At 38.8% G+C, this 23,286-nt stretch overlaps 1 long non-coding RNA gene across 1 annotated transcript in view; it reads left to right on the top strand.

Annotated features, from left to right (window-relative positions):
• The window catches only part of LOC129483255 (uncharacterized), a 137,362-nt gene that overhangs the window by 32,964 nt on the left and 81,112 nt on the right, over positions 1 to 23,286 (top strand). The window lies entirely within an intron of this gene.

Below are 23,286 nucleotides of genomic sequence, written 5' to 3'. Positions count from 1 at the left end.
TAAAGATGTTCTTTGAAACCAACGAGAACAAAGACACAACATACCAGAATCTCTGGGACACATTTAAAGCAGTGTGTAATGGGAAATTTATGGCACTAAATGCCCACAAGAGAAAGCAGAAAGATCTAAAATGGACACCCTAACATCACAATTAAAAGAACTAGAGAAGCAAGAGCAAACACATTCAAAAGCTAGCAGAAGGCAAGAAATAACTAAGATCAGAGCAGAACTGAAGGAGGTAGAGACACAAAAAGCCCTTCAAAAAATCAATGAATCCAGGGGCTGGCTTTTTGAAAAGATCAACAAAATTGATAGACCGCTAGCAAGACTAATAAAGAAGAAAAGAGAGAAGAATCAACTAGTCGCAAAAAAAAAAAAAAAAAAAAAAAAACCACGATAAAGGGGATATCACCACCGATCCCACAGAAATACAAACTACCATCAGAGAATACTATAAACACCTCTACACAAATAAACTAGAAAATCTAGAAGAAATGGATAAATTCCTGGACACATACACCCTCCCAAGACTAGACCAGGAAGAAGTTGAATCTCTTAATAGACCAATAACAGGCTCTGAAATTGAGGCAGTAATTAATAGCTTACCAACCAAAAAAAGTCCAGGACCAGACAGATTCACAGCCGAATTCTATGAGAGGTGCAAGGAGGAGCTGGTACCATTCCTTCTGAATCTGTCAAACTTTTTCAAAGTGGTTGTACTATTCCATTTCTATTAGTAGTATATGAAAATTTCTATTTCTCCACATCTTTGTCAATGCTTATTGTATTTGATTTTTTTAAATTTTAGCTATTTTAATAGGTGGGTTTTGTTCTGGTTTTACTTGGATTGTTTTTTTCTTATGACTAACGATGTTAGCATCTTTTTATGTGCTTATTTGCTATCCATATATCTTCTTTAGTGAAATATCTGTTGAAATTCTTCACTCATTTTTAGAAATTTTCTTATTATTGACTTTTGAGGGTTCTTTATGTATTCTGAATGTAAATAATCAGATATAGGATTTGCAAATATTTTCTTCCAGTCGGTGGCTTCTCTTGTATTCTGTTAACAATGTCTTTTGAAGAGCAGAAGCTTGTAATTTGGTGAAGTCCAATTTATCAATTTTTTTGTTTCATTGATTGTGCTTTTGGTGTCATGTCTAAAAAAATCTTTGCCTATTCTAGGGTCACAAAGAATTTCTTCTGTGTTTTCTTTTTTGCATATGGATACCCAATTGTTCTAGCATAACTTGTTGAAAAGACGAGTTATGCTTATTTTTGAACTTCCTATAAATGGAATTATGCAATATGTCTGGCTTCTCTTGCTCAAAATTATGTCTTTGAAATTTATTGATTTTCCTGTGTGTACCAGTCGTTTATTTTTATTCCCTTGCTAAATATTATTTCATTGTATGAACATAGCACCATCTATTTATCCATTCTATTGTTGATGGACATTTCCAATCGATTGTTGATGAATCTGTAGATCATTTCCAGTTTCTTGCTCTTATGAATAAGGCTGTTATGAACATTCTTGCCTTCTGGTGATATAAGCAATAATTTCAGCTGGGCACATACTTAGGAATGGAATTTCTGAGTCATAGGGTATGAGAATGTTTAGCTTTAGTAGATATTGCCAAAAATATTTCCAGTGGATATAACAATTTCATCTTTCACAGACAAGGTATGAAAGTTCCACTTACTTTCCAATATTTGATATCAGTCTTTATTGTAGTCTTTCTAGGGGGCATATAGTGATGTCTAATTTTAGTTTAATGTGTACTTCCCTAAGGAATAACAATGTTGAGCATATTGCATCTGTTTGTAGGCCATTTGGATATCCTTTTTTCTGAAGTAGCTATTTAAGTCTTTCTACATTTAAAAAATGGTTTGTCTAGCTTTTTTTAAAAATTGAAGTTCTTTATATATTTTAGATATGAGTTCTTTGTTGAATATATAGAAATTTTTAATTTTAGTAACATGAACCTTTTTCATCTTTTCATATATGACTTGTGTTCTAATGCCCCATTTAAGAAATCTTAAGAATAAGTTTATAAAGATTATCTCTTATGTTTTCCTGTAGAACTTCTGTTTTCATTTGAAATTTAGATCTATGATGAATCTCAAATTAATTTTGGTGTATGGTATGAAAAATCATTTAAAGTTCATCCTTTTAAGTGTAGATAAGTTGATACACATTATTTATTGAAAAGACCATCTTTTTCCCCACTGAATTGCAGTGACACCTTTGCCATATATCAGTTGATTGCATATGTGTGGGTCTGTTCCCTGGCTTTCTATTTTGTTCCAGTGTTCTAGCCTTGTACAGTGTCCTAATTACTTTAGATACATAGAAGTCTTGTGATCTTGTAGAGCAAGATTTATTCTTCTTCTTCAAGACTACTGTCATTTTCCATGTAAATTGTAGAATCAGCCTAGCAATTTCTGCAAAATCTCACTGGAATTTTGATTGTGACTACATTCAATCTATAGATCAATTTGAAAAGAATTGTCATATTTAAAATATTGATTCCTCTAATCCATGAACATGGTATATTTCTTCATTATTTGGGTCTTGAATTTATCTCAGCATTGTTTCATAGCTTTCAATGTAAATGGCTTGCACATCTTTTATTACATTTATTCTTACATAGTGGACATTTTGTTGCAATTTTAAACAATACTGTTTTAAAAATTTTTATTTTCCAATTTTTGCTACAAGTATATAAACATAATTATGTGCCTTGACTTTTAATGTAGTAAACTTGCTACATGACTTAGTAGTTTTAATATTTTGTATGTAGTCCTTTAGTTTATGCTACACAGAATTGTATTCCCTGTGAATACTGATAGCTTTACTTTTATTTTACAATCTTTATGTAATTTATTTCTTTTACATTCCTTATTTCACAGGATAGAATATCTAGTACAATTTTTAATTGAAGTGATAATAATGTACTCCCTTGTTTTCTTGTAAATATTTTTTATGTATCCACCTAATAGCTATACATACGTTATAGTCTCTATATTATTTTCCTTCTGACTTGTCCTTTAAGCCAAGTAAGGAATTTCCTTCCAGGCAGTATCTCAAATTTCTTTTCCACACTCACATAGTCATCTGGACTATGGGCATCTCCTCCTGGCTCATATTGAATATTGTTGATTATATAATAGTTCTGGTTACAAGATGCTATATTCTGATTATAAGATGTTATAAGTAGCTAGGTAATTTTCTGTCTCTCAACTAGACAAAATTTCTAGAGTGCAGGGATTATGCCAGTTATCCATTATTCCTGGCATCAAGCACAGTGCCTGGCTCATAAAAAGTATCTGATAAATATTTAATAAATGTTTACCGAATAAAAGAATGATGCACAAACCCTGACCTTTCACCAGTCTTCTATAGCTAGTTGTTAGCTAGATGTTTTCATTTAGTTAGACTTTCAGTGGGACACTTATGCTCTGAAATTAATGAAATAAACTTTTTCCTTCTATACTCCATTTCCAATGACTCAACTGTCCAATTAATTCTCTGGGACATTAATCTGGTAGTTGATTTTTTCCTACTTCTTTTTTTTTTTCTTATTTGGCTTCCCATGTCAAATCAGTTCTCATAAGTCATTAATTCTTTCTTGCTGGGTTTTTTGGATTTCAACCACTTTTTTCCATTTCTGTAGTCATTATCCTAGTCTAATGCTGTATCACATCATTCCTTGACTATGTTAAGTAGCTCTTGGTTGTATCATTTGTTTCTAATTTCTATATCCTTTAGACTACTCACCACACAACTAACAAAACAGACTTCTTTAAACATTACTTGAATCAACTATTTCCCTTAAGGAGCAAGTAGATGGCTTTTATCTATCCTAATGGTATCTCCACTTGCATTTATTAAACATCACGTACATACAACTTCATTTATCTCCAACGGAGTTATCCATTCCACCTCACAAATGCAGTCTTCCTCACCGTATGTACTCTTTGCCATTGCTCTTCTAGAACCATGGAGTGTCTTCCCTTTTTCTCTTTCATCCTGCTGCCGTATATATAACTTTCTTCAAGATCTGGCTTCATATTTACCTCTTTCAAAAAGATGTAATTGTATCATCTCAAATAAAATGTTCTCTTTATATCCTCCTAATACTTAACAGTTTATAAGTATTACTCTGAAGACCATTTATCAAGGAAGCAAAATTTGGTGGTTCAAAAATGATATTTTAATACACAAAGCTTTGTGATAACATGTGCTTTTTACCATGATGGCAAATATTTTCCTGCTATAGAGTTAATGGATTTGGGCTATCTGGTGATGAAATGCAAGAATTGGTACATTCAGATGTGTGAAAGGTGTTGAGCATAAGCAACAAGGTCAAGTATTCTTGTTCTTTGGAATTATAAACAATGACTCATTCACTCTTTTCAGGTATTAGACGGAATGTAGTAATAAGTTATGGCATATGAACTCAGGCAAGAAATTGTGTGATATATAATTCATCAGGCTGATTATGGGATTTGTGAGGACTGAAAGGAATCTGAATGTTTTCCAGCCCACTTTCTTCCGTTCACAACTGACAGAAATAGAGTCCTAGGAAAGCTGTGACTTAGCCAAGGTCTCACATCTTATTAATAGCATCATTGTGATTTTAACCTAGGTCCCCTCATGTAAAGTATAAAAGTTTTTTTTTTTAATATTACCTAAAGTCTCCTTTGTTGTTTTAAAACTGCCATCGAGGGGTTCAGCTGCATGATAAGCCCCCAGAAGTCAGGAGCCATGCCTTTGCTTTCTATTACTTTTCCCAAAGTATCTTCCTTGGGGCAGGACCCAGTTTCAACATTTACTAGATACCCCTTTCCGCAGGTTGTACTCTCCACCTTGAAGACTCTCAGTGTTTACAGAATCAGAATAGAAGGGAGACCGTCTCCCCAAGGCCCTTTTTGTTATCTTTCGAATATAAGTTTCAAGACTTGCAAATGATCAGGACTCCTAAAATTTGTCTTAGCTATGAGCTAATAAGATGGATTTCCTAAGCAGAATCAACTACTACTTTTATTTTCTATAATGTCCCTTTTAGGATCTGATCAGGGCTAGAAGAATCTGCAGAAGTTCATGCTCATCACGTGCCAGTGGTAGCATCCTTGCCTGCTCTTGGGCTGCTGATCGAGAATGAGCTACGGCAACCATGTGTTCCCACGGGTCTGTCTGTTCCACAGTCATCCTTCCTTTCAGGAACCAAGTCAGATGTTGGGCTGAGGATGGTTCCCCTACCAGGCAACTGACAGAAAAGCCAGAATATTAAATTCTTTTTTTTTTTTTTTCTTTGAGACGGAGTCTCGCTCTGTCACCCAGGCTGCAGTGCAGTGATGCGATCTTGGCTCACTGCAACCTCTGCCTCCTGGGTTCAAGCAATTCTCTGCCTCAGCCTCCCAAGCAGCTGGGTTTACAGGCACCCACCACCACTTCTGGCTAATTTTTGTATTTTTAGTAAAGACGGGGGTTTCACCATTTTGGCCAGTCTGGTCTTGAACTCCTTACCTTGTGATCCAACCACCTCGGCCTCCCAAAGTGCTGGGATTACAGGCGTGAGCCACTGTGCCTGGCCCAGGATATTAAACTCTTGACCTACAGTAGGAGCCAACAAATCTCAAACCAAGATTTCAAGCAAATATAGTAAGTCACTCTTCCGAAATGTGAAAGTTGAAAGAATTGCCAGAAGAATTTGAGGAAAACAAACTATTTTCCTCAAAATGTAGACTGCTGCCCACTTCCTCAGATTAGAATCCTTCTAAGTTCACTTACTACCCAGGGGGCACATTATAAACAGGAGTTTTATTTTTTAATCACTAGATCAAAGTTCCCAAAATGAAGTCAGCTGTTTACAAGACAGGAAAGTGTTGCTTATTTGTATGTAGGGGTCCAGGTAAACAGCCTGATCAGGAACTGACGAGCAGTTAAAAGTGTGATCCAGTGATTGATGCAGACAGGCATTTACCTTAAATGTGAAGTCTTAGAATTGCCATTTAAATTGAGAAAGCAAGAATGTTTTTATGCAGCGATATTTCTACAATGTTACCTGTAAGCTCAGAAAGTTCATTCATCCTGGGAGTTTGAACACTGTTAATTTGTTTTAAGCAACATCTATTATACCACTGAAGTCCTCTTATTACATAACAGCAGGACTTGAGTCATCTATTTACTTAGTTACTTCATTCAATTATGGGTACTATAACTTTTAAACTTTATAGTCTTTCCCCATTTCTCTTTTACTTAAAGAAAATCAGCAAAACAAGAATTATCCCCATATTTTCCTTTGTGCGGAAGGTCCCATCTGAGCAACATTATTCCAGCCGCCGCAGTTCAGTTTTCTCCTTACCAAGAGCACAGAAGTGGTCTATTTTTCCCCTTGAATGTGCATATTCCTGATGGAGCTTAAAAACTTCCATAAATCAATAAAGTAATTGCTACATAATGACCTATTGTTGGTGTTCGTGCCCAGAATGATGTCACAAGGGGGTAATGGAGCTACTGAATCAAAAAAATGGCAGCTGTTTCCAATTTATTTGAGAGTCAGTTGGACAGAAAATTAAATAAACACATAGACAAGAAGGACAAGGGCAAGTCCTTGTATTATTCTTATGATAGTTTTAATTCAATTGCAGAAGTCAGCAGGCAGCTGATACTGTGGCCCAGAGTTTCATTAATTGCCTGTCTTGCATGTCAGTGAGACAGCACGTGCTCACTTCATCGTTTTCAGCTTTTGTTATTTGCATTTTAAAATACACCAGTGAAGCACAGATCAAACTTTGTGTGTGTGTGTGTGTGTGTGTGTGTGTCTGTGTGTTTTTTTTTTTCTTAGTACAGCCCTCCAACTCTCAGAAATAATCTGATTGGAAGAGGTGACTGGCTTTATCCCTACCTGCACTGATGGTTTCTCTCTCCTCCCTCAGGGCAGGCAGCCTAGAATTTTTAAAAATTACTCTCTTCTCCTTGGGGGAAGGCCTGAAGACTTGTATTTGTTGTGAAGCCTGAAGAAAAAAGCGCCACCAGTTCTCAGGGCTCCTCTCCACTGTGACTGGGAGCTTTGATGTGCCTTTTTGATGTTCCTGCCTTGAGGCAGCTGGAGAAGATTATCAAAAGTAGCCTTAACAGTTCAGGGTGGAGTTGGGGGTGCAGCACCATAACTCGTGGGACTGCACATCCCTCACAGTAACTCACTGAGATGGGGTTGCCGTAGTGCAGGTGGGATTGCCAGGTGCCAGGTGCCCCTACCGCAGCCTGCACGGAGGGGACTTTCATTTTCAGATTGTCCTTTTAGCAGGACTTCAATATCAGGTAATAATTGACTCATTTGCTATTTTCTTTTGGTATCATAACCACTATTTTTTTTTAATCATGAGATGTAATTGTAAGTAGAAAATGATTTCAATTCACCTTCCAAAGGGATTGTAGTTTTCTCCTAAGAATCAGAAAACTCAATTTTGAAAAGATTCTCTTGTGGCAAAAGAGTCTTTGAAATGTAAACAATCTCCTTTTATTTTAGGGACAAGGAAACAGAGATCTGGTATGTCAGTTTAAGATTCTTAGCATATGCTGATTGTGGTTAGACCGTGATTAATTTAAGAAGAAAGGAATTTACTAGAAGGATATCCTGGGGCTCCTTGAGGCTCAGAGGCCAGCTTTGCAAGGATACTTGGTAAGGGTCAGAAATGAGGATGCCCCAGCAGACCAAGAAGCAGGAAGCAGGAAGAACAGTGTGGTATGGGCATGGAGGGTTCAAAGAGAGAGTAAGCAAGTAAAGATAGTGTTTTATTTTATTTATTTATTTATTTATTTATTTATTTATTTATTTATTTATTCTGAGAAGGAGTCTGGCTCTTTCACCCAGGCTGGAGTACAGTGGCACGATCTCAGCTCACTGCAGGCTCCGCCCCCCCGGGGTTCACGCCATTCTCCTGCCTCAGCCTCCCGCGTAGCTGGGACTACAGGCACCAGCCACCTCGCCCGGCTAATTTTTTTTTTTTTTTTTTTTTGTATTTTTAATAGAGACGGGGTTTCACCGTGTTAGCCAGGATGGTCTCGATCTCCTGACCTCGTTATCTGCCCACCTCGGCCTCCCAAAGTGTTGGGATTACAGGCGTGAGCCACCGCACCCAGCAAAGATAGTGTTTTAGAGAGTGGTAAATACTACAAAGCACAATGCAGCAAGGTAGACAGTAAAGAAGCCCCAGTGTAGGGGCTGATCATTGATGGAATAGGTCAAAAAGAGGCTTCTCTGATAACATATCAAGAGACACCCATTAGAACTGAGGGAGTGCACCAAGCAGGTAGATATCAGGAGGAAGAAAGAGTATTCCACTCAAAGGAATTAATCAGGGCAAAGGCCATTTTCATGCGTGTCCTTGTAAAGAGACCACCAAACAGGCTTTGTGTGAGTAATAAAGCTTTTAATCACCTGGGTGCAGGTGGGCTGAGTCCGAAAAGAGAGTCAGCGAAGGGAGATAAGGGTGGGGCCCTTTTATCGGATTTGGGTAGGTAAAGGAAAATTGCAGTCAAAGGGGGGTTGTTCTCTGGAGGGCAGAGTGGGGGTCACAAGGTGCTCAGTAGGGGAGCTTTTGAGCCAGGATGAGCCAGGATGAGCCAGGAGAAGGAATTTCACAAGACAATGTCATCAGTTAAGGCAGGAACAAGCCATTTTCACTTCTTTTGTGGTGGAATGTCATCAGTTAAGGCAGGAACCGGAGATCTGGATGTGTACGTGCAGGTCACAGGGGATATGATGGCTTAGCTTGGGCTCAGAGGCCTGACATTCCTGTCTTCTTATATTAATAAGAAAAATAAAATGAAATAGTGGTAAAGTGTTGGGACAGCGAAAATTTTGGGGGATGGTATGGAGAGAGAATGGGCGATGTTTCTCAGGGCTACTTCGAGCGGGATTAGGGGCAGCGTGGGAACCTAGAGTGGGAGAGATTAAGGTGAAGGAAGATTTTGTGGTAAGGGGTGATACTGTGGGGTTGTTAGAAGGAGCATTTGTCATTTAGAATTATTGGTGATGGCCTGGATACAGTTTTGTATGAATTGAAAAACTAAATGGAGTAAGAGGAGATAAACAGGTATAAAAGGTCTAAGAATTGGGACGACTCAGGACATCTGATTAGAGAGTGCCTGAGGAGATTCAGCATAGTCCTGCCAGCAAAGATTATTTATTTACTTCAAGAGTTAAGAGTGGCAGTTTGGGGATAGCACCAGGAGATATCAGCTGTGACAGCTTGGAGAAACAGTGTAAACCGGCAGTGTAAACAAGAGCAGGGCATGTATGAGTAGTTGAGAATGGTGAATAGGGGTATGACTAGACAGAAGATAGTAGGGATGACAAGTTTTTTTGGGGCACAGTGTAAGTTGGTCTGGTGTCTGGAATGAGACGGGGGCCTAATAAAAAGGAGCGTCTATACAGGAGCTCAAATGGGCTGTACCTTGTAGCATTCTGAGGACAGGTCTGACTTCTGGGAAAGGAAAGTCGTAAAAGTATTGTCCAGTTCTTTTTAAGTTGGTGGCTGAGCTTGGTGAGGTGTGTTTTTGAAAGACCTTTAGTCCATTCTACTTTTCCTGAAAATGGAGGACCGTAAGGGATATAAAGGTTTCACTGAATACTAAGAGCCTGAAAAACTGTTTGGCTGGTTTGACTAATATAATAAAGGCTGGTCTGTTATCAGACTGTATAGAGGTGGGAAAGCTAAACTGAGGAATTATGTCTGACAGAAGGGAAGAAATGACTGTGGTGGCCTTCTCAGACCCTGTAGGAAAGGACTCTACCTATGCAGTGAAAGTGTCTACCTAGACTAAGAGGTATTTTAGTTATCTGACTCCAGGCATGTTGAGTAAAGCTAATTTGCCAGTCCTGGGTGGGGGCAAATCCTCGAGCTTGATGTGTAGGGAAGGGAGGAGGCCTGAATAATCCCTGAGGAGTAGTAGAATAGCAGATGGAACACTGAGAAGTTATTTCCTTGAGGATAGATTTCCATGATGGAAAGGAAATGAGAGGTTCTAAGAGGTGTGCTAGTGGCTTGTACTATAGCATAGCCTGCCTTTGCTGGTGTGTGGCTATTAGGCCTGGTGGAACAGCCATCAATAAATCAAGCGTGATCAGGGTGAGGAACAGGAAAAGAAGGAAATATGGGGAAATGGGGTGAATGTCAGGTGGATCAGAGAGATACAGTCATGGGGATCAGGTGTGGTATCGGGAATAATGTGGGAGGCCGGATTGAAGTCCGGGCCAGGAACAATGGTAATTGTGGGACTTAACAAAGAGTGAGTACAGCTGAAGGATCCAGGGAGCGGAAAGTATATGCATCAGGTATGAGGAAGAAAATAGATTTTGGAAGTTATGAGAAATGTAGAGAGTAAGTTAAACATAGTTTGTGATTTTGAGGGCCTCTAAAAGTATTAAGGCAGCAGCAGCCACTGCGTGGAGACATGATGGCTAGGCTAAAACAGTAAGGTCAAGTTGTTTGCACAGAAAGGCTACAGGGTGCGGTCCTGGCTCTTGTGTAAGAATTCTGACCGCACTAACCATGCCTAGGAAGGAAAGGAGTTGTTGTTTTGTAAGGGATTGAAGTTTGGGAGATTAATCGGACACGATCAGCAGGGAAAGCACATGTGTTTTTATGAGAATTATGCCAAGATAGGTAACAGATGAGGATGAAATTTGGGCTTGACTGAAGTAATGGGGGCTGTCTGTGAAGCTTTGCGGCGGTACAGCCCAGGTAATTTGCTGAGCCTAATGGGTGTCAGGATCAGTCCAAGTGAAAGTGAAGAGAGGCTGGGATGACAGGTGCAAAGGAATAGTAAAGAAAGCATGTTTGAGATCCAGAACAGAATAATGGATTGTGGAGGGAGGTATTGAGGATAGGAGAGTATATGGGTTTGGCACCATGGCGTGGATAGGCGAAACAATTTGGTTGATAAGGCGCAGATCCTGAACTAACTTGTAAGGCTTGTCTGGTTTTAGGACAGGTAAAATGGGGGAATTGTAAGGAGAGTTTATAGGCTTTAAAAGGCCATGCTGTAGCAGGCGAGTGATAGCAGGCTTTAATCCTTTCAAAGCATGCTGTGGGGTGGGATATTGGCATTGAGTGGGGTAAGGGTGATTAGGTTTTAATGAGATGGTAAGGGGTGCATGATAGGTCACCAAGGAGGGAGTAGAGGTATCTTATACTTGTGGATTAAGGTGGGGGAATACAAGAGGAGGACGCAAAGGAGACTTTGGATTGGGAAGAAGGGCAGCAATGAGATGCAGCTGTAATCCAGGAATAGGGAAGCAGATAATTTAGTTAAAGTGCCTCAGCCTAATAAGGGAACTGGGCAGGTGGGGATAACTAAAAAGGAGTGCTTAAAGGAGTATTGTCTAAGTTGGCACCAGAGTTGGGGAGTTTTAAGAGGTTTAGAAGCCTGGCTGTCAATACCCACAACAGTTATGGTGGCAAGGGAAACAGGCCCTTGAAAAGAAGGTAATGTGGAGTGGGTAGCCTCCGTATTGATTAAGAAGGGGACGGACTTACCCTCCACTGTGAGAGTTACCTAAAGCGCGGCATCCGTGATGGTCTACGGGGCTTCCAAGGCGATGAGGCAGCGTCAGTCTTCAGCCGCTAAGCCGAGAAGGAGTCAGAGAGCCTTGGGCCAGAGTTCCAGGGGCTCTGGGAGTGGCTGCAAGGTGAGTTGAACAGTCCGATTTCCAGTGGGGTCCCGCACAGATGGGACATGGCTTAGGAGGAATCCTGGGCTGCAGGCATTTCTTGGCCTGGTGGTCAGATTTCTGGCACTTGTAGCAAGCTCCTGGGGGAGGAGGTTCTGGAGGAATGCCTGGCCGCTGCGGTTCAGGCGTTTGGAAGTTCTTGTGTGCTGGAGATGTGGCTGGGCTTTGTTTCACATTGGAGGCAAGGAATTGCAACTTCTTTCTATTATTGTACACCTTGAAGGTGAGGTTAATTAAATCCTGTTGTGGGGTTTGAGGGGGAATTTAATTTTTGAAGTTTTATTTAATGTCAGGAGCAGATTGGGTAATAAAATGTATATTGAGAATAAGCCTTTTGACCTTTTAGGGTCTAGGGCTATAAAGCGTCTCAGGGTTGCTGCTGAACGAGCCATGAACTGGGCTAGATTTTTTTATTTGATGAAAAAGAGCCTAAACACTATCTGGTTTGGGATAAAGAAAAAGGAGCATTAACCTTGACTATGCCTTTAGCTCCAGCCACCTTTTTAAGAGTAAATTGCTGGGCAGGTGGGGGAGGGCTAGTCACGGAATGAAACTGTAAGCCGGACCCGGTGTGAGGAGGGGAGGTGATAAAAGGATTATAGGGTGGAGGAGCGGAGGCTGAGGAAGAATTGGGACCTAGCTCGGCCTGGGGAGGAGCAGCCTGAGGAGGAGGGGAGAGGTTAAATGGGTCTGTAGAAAAGGAAGATTAGAAAGACTCAGCGACGCTTGGGGTTGGGACTGAGGGGACAGGTGGGAGGGAAAGAAGGAAGATTTGGGATGAGTTGCATTGGGAACAGAGACTAGAGAGGGACCGATGTGTAAATGTGTAAAAAATGTGGGTGAATAATCAGAGAGGCATCCCTGCAATGATTAAACACCAAGGGAAGGCTGCCTTCCCAGTCTATGACCAGCGCTGGAGTTCTGGGTCCACGGATAAAACGTGTCTCCTTTGTCTCTACCAGAAAATGAAAGGAATTGAAATTCAGAGAAGGAAGAGATTGAAGAGTGGAAAGGGGAAAGTGGTTGAGGGACAGTGAGAGAGGTTGGAGAAGAGAGTAAGAAGAGGCCCCTTACCCGATTTAAAATTGGTGAGATGTTCTTGGGCTGGTCTGTCTGAGGACCTGAGGTCATAGGTGGATCTTTCTCACGGAGCAAAGAGCAGGAGGACAGGGGATTGATCTCCCAAGGGAGGTCCCCCGACCTGAGTCACAGCACCAAATTTCATCCGCGTCCGTGTAAAGAGACCACCAAACAGGCTTTGTGTGAGCAATAAAGCTTTTAATCACCTGGGTGCAGGCGGGCTGAGTCCGAAAAGAGAGTCAGCGAAGGGAGATAAGGGTGGGGCCGTTTTATAGGATTTGGGTAGGTAAAAGAAAATTACAGTCAAAGGGGGGTTGTTCTCTGGAGGGCGGAGTGGGGGTGACAAGGTGCTCAGTAGGGGAGCTTTTGAGCCAGGAGAAGGAATTTCACAAGACAATGTCATCAGTTAAGGCAGGAACAGGCCATTTTCACTTCTTTTGTGGTGGAATGTCATCAGTTAAGGCAAGAACCGGAGATCTGGATGTGTACGTGCAGGTCACAGGGGATATGATGGCTTAGCTTGGGCTCAGAGGCCTGACAGCCCTCCCTTGGGATGCACTTTCTGTGTTTAGTAAGGAGGCCAGTGTTACTGCAGAGAAACAAGAGAGAAGGGTAGTTTGAAACGAGGCCAGAAATTTGGGTGGGGTGGAAAGGGGCAGATCATATAGTGACTTGTAAGCCATTTAAGAGCTTTGGATGTTACTTTAATTGCAGTAATGGTTCCCAGGAATTAGTAGAGAATATGACCAGCATGACAGGATGCTGAAGCTGGGAGGTTGGCAGGACTCAGTTATGAGTTAGGCAAACAGCTTACCCTGACTGAAATGTATGCCACAACAGAAAGCACAAATGATTACATATTATGAGGCCTTTGGGAATACTCATGAATACTCAGAATCATGAATGGCAAATCTCCACAGGCAAGGATCTTCTGCTTCTAAAATTTTTACTTTTGGGAGATGCCAACAAAAAACTATGTTCCAAAAGAGCCGTGGTTGCCTACATGTATGTTGTTGTGACTCCCATGTCGGATTCCTAAAAGCAAATTTCACATCTTGAAACTCACCTTCATGGTAGTTATTTGGAGAGGAGCTGATAACTTTCACAAGCTCCAAATATTCAGGCTATTACAAGTGTACAGTTTGTGTTTGTGTGTTTTAAAGTTTTATTGAATGACCTTCAGGAGAAAAGTTTAAGTTTACAGATATGAAACTGGTTAAAAACATGTTGAATTTCAGTTCAAAGTTTTAACCTTATTTCTTTAAAACAGTGCCTTCGGATGGTAACCTAAGGCACCTCTAAAACAATATAATGAGTATGTCATGTATATAGGTGATCTCAGAGGGAAACAGATTCCTTTACTTCATTTCTAAAGAGTAGGGGAAGAATCTTCTGCAACTGGGCAGATGTAGTGGAAGGATGAACATCACAGTCAAGAGTTGGTGCCTTGCTTTTCCTTTCCCCCATGTTCCTCATGGATAGCTGAGTGCCTCTTGCAGGGAGGTGGGAGGAAAGACATGGGAAAGCCAGGTAGATAAAAATAATGCTTTTCTTCTTGTTCACTTAAAAAGATTTCAGGGACCAGATTATTGTCAAGGAGGTATCTGCCTTTGAGAGTTGAGAACAAGCTGCTGGAAGGTTTCTGACATGAAGTTGATTTACAATGGGTTAAACCTAGAGAAGCAGATAGCCTCATAGCAAAACAAATGAGAGTTAAAAAAATTTAGTCTCTCTTCTTCATGTTTGTCTTTACGTTGTTTTAATCATCACATGGATAAGTTATGCTCAATTTAATAAATAATTCAATTACTCAAACTTGGAAGAGCAGTTAAAAAGAAGAATTTTAGAATAAAATACGTGTGAGTTCAAACTGCAGCTCACTCACTATAAAAGTTATGACCTTAGAATGTAATTTAACGTCTTAGTTTTTGGCTCCTTGTCTGTAAAATGGAGAATGTAGTGGTGCCTACCTAATTTAAATGCCTTATAAATCTTAAACATTATTATGACTATTAAGAACAATTTGCATAGCTGTGGGTTTCAACAATCTGTGATAGTGCAATGGTGCATCTTCACAATTGCTGGCAGTTTCTATAAACAACCAAGACAGTTATTAAGACATAAGCTACTTCCTTAAATGATGAAATGGAACTTTCTTGTTACAGATGATCACTGTGAGAGCCTATAGTATACAATATGGGGTTAGGAAAACGGCCTGAGAATTCTGAGGAAGCCTCTCAGGCCTGCATCCTTCTCACCATAGATATATATATATTTTTTTGACTGGTTAATCTTGGCCAGAAGCTTGGGTGTGAAATGATGATAGTGGCATTTCCATAACGGTGGAGGCATAAAAATCACTGATAAATTCTTACTGACCGTTTATTTGTCACATTGGCCTATAATCTTAGCCTTCTAGGTTACAACCTTCCCTTTCTCTTATTAATTAAAACAGATCCCCAAATACTTCTCACTTTGTGACTTCTCACTCTATAAAAAGTAGAATTTTAAAACATTATTTGTAATGAAAAATGTCATGTGTTTTTATTTTTTATGTGCGTATTTGATTTATTTAACAGAAAAGAAACACATCTGTGAAAGGACCCAGCCCTTTTTCTTTCATAACAGGGCTTCCAGAAGGTTATGTTTTGATGACACTAACATGGAACACTCACATCGAAGCCTGTCTTTTAGATATAGTTTCAGCAACTGCTGCTATTAGTGATGTCAATTACATATCCGTGGAATCATGGGATGCCTCTTATTACAGTGTATTCTTTTAAAGAAAAAAAAGGAGACTAGACTAATTGAAGTACTAATAAGGAGAAGATAGATAATGGAGAAGATATAATTGCATATAGTCACCAAGTTTTCACTTGATCTTGCTACTAAAATACACCTCCCCTTCTAACTAATCTGTTCTCCAAATGCACAAAATACTTATACATGGAAGGTTTGTTTTACTTCTGGTTTTTCAGTATTCCATTAATATAGCATCAAAACATAACACGAATTGCTTTGATGATGTAAAAAAAAAAATAATGTCTGCATCTAAGCAACCATGTTGTCTTTCCCTCTGAACTCCTCTTTTTAAAGCTGCTTAGTTTTGTAGGAAATTTGCTCGTAAGTCAGGTTTTATGAATCAAGAAAACTCTGTATGGTCTTGCTAAAGCAGCTTGAGCTGCTAATTTGTTTTTACACTTCCACTCTCTGAGACACATGCACACACTTGTGGATATAAGCACATACCCTATTAGCTTTATATACTTAATAGGGCCCTTGGCATTTTTGAGTCTTCAACTAATTTGTTTTATTCTGCCTCCCTTCTGTTGTAGTCAGGAAAGTGAGTTGTCTTAAAGTTAAATGTCTTGTGATCAGCCTACATGAAGGGCACTGAACAAGTCCCATCATCTGATTGATGAGATACTCTCCTCCCTGGTCTGTTCTCCTAGCCACTGGAATTTAGAGGAATGGGACTCGAATTGCAGTACACAATTTGTTTTGATTATGACTTTACCCTTCCCAGCTCCTTCAGCTCATGGATCTTATGTTTTTCATACAAATATTTAAAACCAATGAGACAGTAATTCATTAATCAAGGGGGTCTTGTCAAAGTTCTCTGTTGTGTATTTTGCATAGCATTATCACATAACAAAACATTAAGATTCCATCTCAATCCTGACCCCAAGATTCTGATATCAATACTAAAGAAAGATAGGGCTACTATGTCAATTTCCTTGGAAATTGAGATAGGACTGGACTGTGCTTTTCTCAAGAATACACTGCATCTGATTTTTCTGGTGAATTGGGGTCACATTCTGCTGATAAGAGTTAATAGTATTTAGTAATCCCTCACTCATCAGGTATTATTTAGAGACTCTGCCTCAGTTCTCCATTTCATCTTTTAGTGGCCTAAAAGAGCTAATTCAGTGCTTTACTTAAGCAAAAGCCATGACTTAATCACTGGAATAAATTAACAATAGAGTAAAAATAGGATTTACCTGCATTTCTGTGTCAATGTTGAGCTCATTGAATTGTCCTTGTAAAAATAAAAATTAATATAAAAGTGAATTATACCATGTAAATATCTTTGTGTGTATATCAAGGTTTTATTTTTAAAGCACTTATGATTCATTGTTTTTAATGGCACATAATATATTTATTACTATTGGTATTCATTATATTATTAAGTTAGTTCTAAGCAAAAGTAAGTTTTGTCTAACTGTACATAATTGTGTTGTCATTTTTATGAGAAATGCTTTATCAGCCTAATAACAGAGTGCTTGCAAATAATCCATAACCAAACATTGAAGAACTTCACTTGCTCACCAAGGCTTCTGTTACTATTTGAAAGTAGTATATGTGCATGCTCTGGCTATGAGAATCCGAAAATGAAGCTTATTGATTCACTTTTGAAAACATTTTTGGCTGGACACAGTGGCTCATGCCTGTAATCGCAGCACTTTGGGAGGCCAAAGAGGGAGGATCGCTGTGGCCAGGAGTTCAAGAGCAGCCTGGGCAACACAGCAAGACCCTGTCTCTACAAAAAATAAAATAAAATAAAATTAGCCAGGCATGGTAGTGCACACCTATAGTCCTACCTACTCAGGAGGCTGAGGCCAGAGGATTGCATGAGCACTGGAGTTGGAGGCTGCAGTGAGCTATGATCATGCCACTGCACTCAGCCTAGGTGACAGAGCTAGATCCTGTCTCTAAAAATATTTAAACAATAAAAAATCTTGAGTTTTTGTCATTACAGTATTTTTTTAAAAATTACCACTGACTTCCATTGCTGTTTGCCTGAACCTTGCATTGTACATTTTTGGCCATGAGATTCACCATTCTCTTTTCCTCTCAAACCCCTTTTATTCTAGCCAATAATTTTATTTGGTCCAGTAATTAAAGTTAAAAATGGGATTCTATATCAATTATGACAACAAATCCATTTTGTACTCACTTTTTTTTTTTTTTGGAAGGAGTTTTGCTCTGTCACCCAGGCTGGAGTACAGTGCTGGGATCATGGCTCACTTCAGCCTCAACCTTCTAGGCTCAAATGATCCTCCCACCTCAGCCTCTTGAGTAGCTAGGACTACAGACATGTGCCATCACACTTTAATTTTTAAATTTTCTTGTAGAGTTGGGGTCTCATTATGTTCCCCAGGCTGGTCTCAAACTCCTGACCTCAAGCAATCCTCCTGCCTCAGCCTCTCAAAGTGCTGGGATTATAGGCATGAACCACCATGCTCAACTTCCTTGTCTTTTTAAAACACAAATTAGGGATTCCATGTAAACATGGCACTCTATTAGATATTGTAAAAGATACATTCAAATAAAAAATTATTTACTTCAAGGGCTTTAAAATATAAATACCACCTATGTTTCCCAGCAATTTTTCAGAACGTACACTCTCAAGTAATCTGTACTAGGCATTATAACAGGATAGGGTCCCTTCCTGATGATCTCCCACCTCTAAATTATTTTGACACTGTCTAAAGGTAAAGCAGCCCTGGAATAAAGGTATCTATCTCTGATCATTACCATTGCTTAAAGGACCACTGATATGACATATTGCTGTTCTCTGTTGCTAAAGAGTTAAACTTTCTTGTATTGATGTCTTTTTCTTGGGGGTTTAGAGGATCTCTCACATGCTCAGGCTGATCTTCATTGTTCCGAATTTGTCATGATTTCTGGGCTACAGAGAGGCAACTAGAGATAAAGCCAGTGAAATTTTGAGAACATTACTTGTGAGAGCCTGGCTGACTGTGGAGATCAGGCCTCTGGGAATGCCAGTTTTGAAGAGGGGTCAGGATGCATCTAGAATCTAGACGCAATTTAGCAGGTCCAGAAGTGCACAGTTATTTGACCACCTAGAGATTACGCGACTGACGGGATATGCCACCCAAATTAACTTTCCCTAAGCTAATATTAAATCAAAACAAAAAATGTCTAGATTTTGCTTAATTTTCTAAGAGGACATTGTAGAATAATCTTGTTTGAAAATGAGAGTTTACATCTCAACATACATTCACAAGCAAACTTCAAAACCTCTAATTGCTCTGATTTTGGTGTTCTCCTCTTTAAACTTGATATATATGTAAACTTAATAACATTTTCTTCATAGCACTTCCAGGAAGGTTGTGTGAGGATAAATTTTTTTTTAATAAAAAAAATTAAATTTTAATTTAAAATTAAAAAAAAATTTGTTGTAGAGATGGGGTCTCAGTATGTTCCCCAGGCTGGTCTCTGACACCTGGCCTCAAGCGATCCTCCCTCTTTTGGCCTCCCAAAGTCCTGGGATTACAGGTGTGAGCCATTGTGCCCATCCAGTATAGTAAATTCTACATGTATGTGTGTGTATATGTATATATATATATGTGTATATATATACATATACACACACACATTAAAAGTATATTTATATATTATTTGCTACAATATATAAATATATGCTTACAATATACTTATATAGAATATATAGTTATGTATATACATATGTGATTCTAGATAATTTGTTAAGTAACTAGATACATTTTATACTATGTCAGATTTTCTCCCAGGAGAGATACAACTGTGTACAAGATGGAAAAGGACTTTACTTTGCCTGAGGTCAGGAGTTGGAAACCATCCTGGCCAACATGGTGTAACCCCATCTCTACTAAAAATACAAAAGTTATCTGGGCATGGTAGTGGCCGCCTGTAATCCCAGCTACTTGGGAGGCTGAGGCAAGAGAATCGCTTGAACACGGACAGCAAAGGTTGCAGTGAGCCAAGATCATGCCACTGTACTCCAGTCTGGGTAACAGAGTGAGACTCCGTCTCAAAAAAAAAGAAAACAAAAAACAAAAAACAAAAGGACCTTACTTTTCTGGAGCTTATGACATAGAGAGGGAGATGGAAAATAAGCAATTAAATAAATGAACAAGATAATTTCAGATTATGATAAATGTTGAGCAAACAACAGACCATAATGTGATAAGAGACTCAGATGGGGAAAAGAGCACTTCAGACTGGGTTGTCAGGAAAGGCCTCTTGGAGGAAGTAGATTGGAGAGGAGAGCTAAATGATATAAGGAAATTGAACATGTGAACATCTGAAGACATAGAGCTACTGGGAGAGAGGACAGCTAGTGCACAATCCAGAAATCAGGTATCAGCTAGGCATGTTTGAAAGCAGGAAAGGCCACCTCTAGTGAGGGAGAGGGAGAACAAGTCAAGATAAAGTCTTGGAATTTCACTGGGACCAGGGTCCTGGATGCCAAGGTAGGTTTTCATTCTGACTACAATAGGAAGGCAGTAAAGAGTTAAGCAGAGAAGAGATGTTTTCTGGTTTACATTTGAAAGATCTCAAAGAAATGAAGGGAGGCAGAAGGGAAGTAGGGATTAACTATGGAGGCCAATTCAGTAGTCCATTTGGTGTAAGACTGTGGCATTGTTTGAGCTGAGAGAAGTGGACAGACTAAGATGTGCTTTGGAATTAAACTAACAGACTGTATCTGTGTAACACAGAGGGAAAAATCAAGGATATGCTTTAGTTTATTACTTGACCATCTTGATGAATGAGGATTCTTTTTGCTGAGATGGATCAGATTGGGACATGAAAAGTTTATCAGCTATGTTAACTTTGATATACATATTACCAATCTAAGTGGAAATGTCAGATAGTTGGATATATACACCTTTAATTCAGCACAAAAATGTAATATTGAGCGTCATCTGAACATAGATATGTTTAAAACCATGGATCTGAGTGAGAACACATAGAAAGAATATGTAGATATAGAAAAAAAAAAAAAGACAAAGTATCAAGCCACAGGGAATCCTGGCATTTAGAAGTTGAGCAGTAGTCAGCAAAGGAAAATGAAATGAAACAGCCAGTGAGGTGGAAAAAAAACTAGAGTGGAGTGTCATAGTATCTTAGGAAAGAGCACGCCTCAAAGGGGAGGAAGTGGAATGCTACTGATAGTCCAAGTAAGGTTAGGACATATAATTGATTTGGCAAGATTGAGCTCATTGGTGACTAGAACAGGCGAACTGTCATTGCCGCCATGAGGATAGAAGTCTATATGAAGTTGTTTTTCTCACTTCTAAAATATTTCTGCTTAAAGAACCAGGATTGATCAAGTAAATGTCATGAGCACATTCTTCCCTAAAAAAAGAGGGAAAATTCTTAATACAAAATTATCCATTTTATTTGTCATCCAAAGCAGTGTTCATTCATGCCAAAGATGTTATATCATCGTTATGCAGATTGTGGCTTTCTTTACTTTAACATTTTAGTCATGTCTTTTTTTGGAGCTAATGTATTTTATTATACGTCTTAGATTTATGCATTGCATATATGCTTTTAAAGCTCCAGTTAACAGTTCAATACAAAATTTTAAAAAATATATATGCAGTGGTTTTCAGGCACAGAATTTAGGAAGAGATAGGAGCAAGTGTTTTTTTCCTTAGCATATAGTGAATATGAAAAACCATGATAGTGGAATGCTTCCTTCTGACCTACACTCTTTTTGGATTGAATTTTATTGCAGTGAACAGTTTTAGTAGGTATAATATTGCTGATTGGAAATAATGAGATTTTAAATAAGTTTATAACCTATATTTTCTTGAAGTCTTTAGTGCCTAAATTATTACTTTTCTCCTAATAAAGTTCTAAGACAATTCAATGAAAATAATATTGCCTATAAAATACCTGAAGCATCTGATTAGGAACACTGCCCACGGTTATTCAACGTCTTCAGGGTGCACAGGATGAGGCAATGGATTTCTTGTCAGTGTCTCTGGAAGGCGCTTTCCTCATATTGTAAGCATCTCCATTGGGCTCTCTGTTGTTGACCCAGACACATACTCTATGACTGTTCTATATTTGCTATAGCCGAATTGCTTGTACATGTCAACTGCAATTTGGTTAGATACCAAAGAGATTGACCAAAATATCCACCTGTCTGTTGTTGAAGCAGAAAAGGTCATTGCAAGTGAAACCTGGAGGATGGTCATCACTCTGCCACCACTGAGGCCAGTGTCCCAGGGCCGGTAACTGTCCTGCCAGAAGTCTATCCTGTCTTGCTGACAGAGTCATCCTGACGGGTTATAGATGACATCTTAGAACCTTAACAGTTAGAAATGAGGAATCCCCTGCTCTTATCAGCAATTCAGGATTGAAATTTCAAGATGAGTTATTGCTGCATATGGCAAAGCTTATCCATTTTATGCTGATTCTTATTTGCTAAATTTCAACAGTGACATTTGCTAAATTCCCAAATTCCGAAGAGCTCTCTGTAGCATATAACCTGATTACAATGAAATTAAGAATTCTTGACTTTGGCACACCCTATTTCAAACAGAAAAATACACTAAATATTTTTTAAAGCTTGCTTGGTCTCCCCTCTATCCCTGTCAGCTTTCTTTCAGGCTGTCTTAATATATGACGCAAGTCTCATTAGTGACCTCTCTCTCTGTGGTCCACATGCTCCTCAGAGCTGTGCCAGTGAGCTGTGTGCTCCCTCTCTGCCAAGTTTTCTGTCCCTTCCCGTGGTCCCGACATGCTTCCTTTCTCCAGGGTATTTTTTTAAAGATAAAGAGGAAACAAGAATACTAAGTATTATGAATAAGTCTTTGGCCTTTAATGAAGATAACTTCAGGTTAAATTCTTCAGAAATAATGGCTATCTTTTTTACAAAGGAACTTCAAAGAGCATTCACTTTTTTAATTGACCAATTTTTGTGTTTCTAACTACTCCATGTATTAAATTTAAAATATGAGCAATTATCAGAAATGCATATTTAAATTTTTCTCATGTACTAAAATTTCAACTTCTGCCAGTTTCTCTTAAAAGAGAGCTAACAGAGCAAGGACATTTATAGGTTTAGATACTAAAGAAAATCGTCTTTAGAAAAATGGTATTACTATAGTCAAATTATTTAGGTCTTGGTTCAATTATATTTTTAGGTAATGCATACAAGTTTTTCCTCAAAGTCACACGTATTTTAATATTTAAAAAATTAGCTCAGGAGACAATACAAATATTTAAATCAAGCAACATACATTTATGGTTAGAAAATAAATTTTGGCCAGCATTATATATGCTATACTCAATAATAGCGGTTTAGATTTAGCTTGTTTTACAGAAATGTATTAGCAAAATATAAATGAGTAAAAAGTACACAAAATAATTTATCCAATTCAAGTGTTTTAAATATTTATTTTAAATGGAAGAGACAGGAGGCATATGCCATATAAATTACCCTATGTTGAAAGCTCCTGAAGGTAGGGACAGTTTGCTGCCTTCTGCATTTCTTTATACATTTCCTAACATAGAAGTACATGTAAATAAACTACACATTTCTAAGCATAGTGATGCTGTGAGAGGAGTAGGCCGGGTCGATTTGAAGTAAATAAATAAATAAATAAATAAGCCAGAGCATCCTCCAAAGTCTTACTCTGAGTGATTTTCTTCTGTC

Source organism: Symphalangus syndactylus, chromosome 5, assembly GCF_028878055.3.
Source record: "Symphalangus syndactylus isolate Jambi chromosome 5, NHGRI_mSymSyn1-v2.1_pri, whole genome shotgun sequence".
Lineage (NCBI taxonomy): Eukaryota > Metazoa > Chordata > Mammalia > Primates > Hylobatidae > Symphalangus > Symphalangus syndactylus.
The sequence above is the reverse complement of the archived record's forward strand: the minus strand, read 5'-3'. Positions and strand labels throughout refer to the sequence as shown.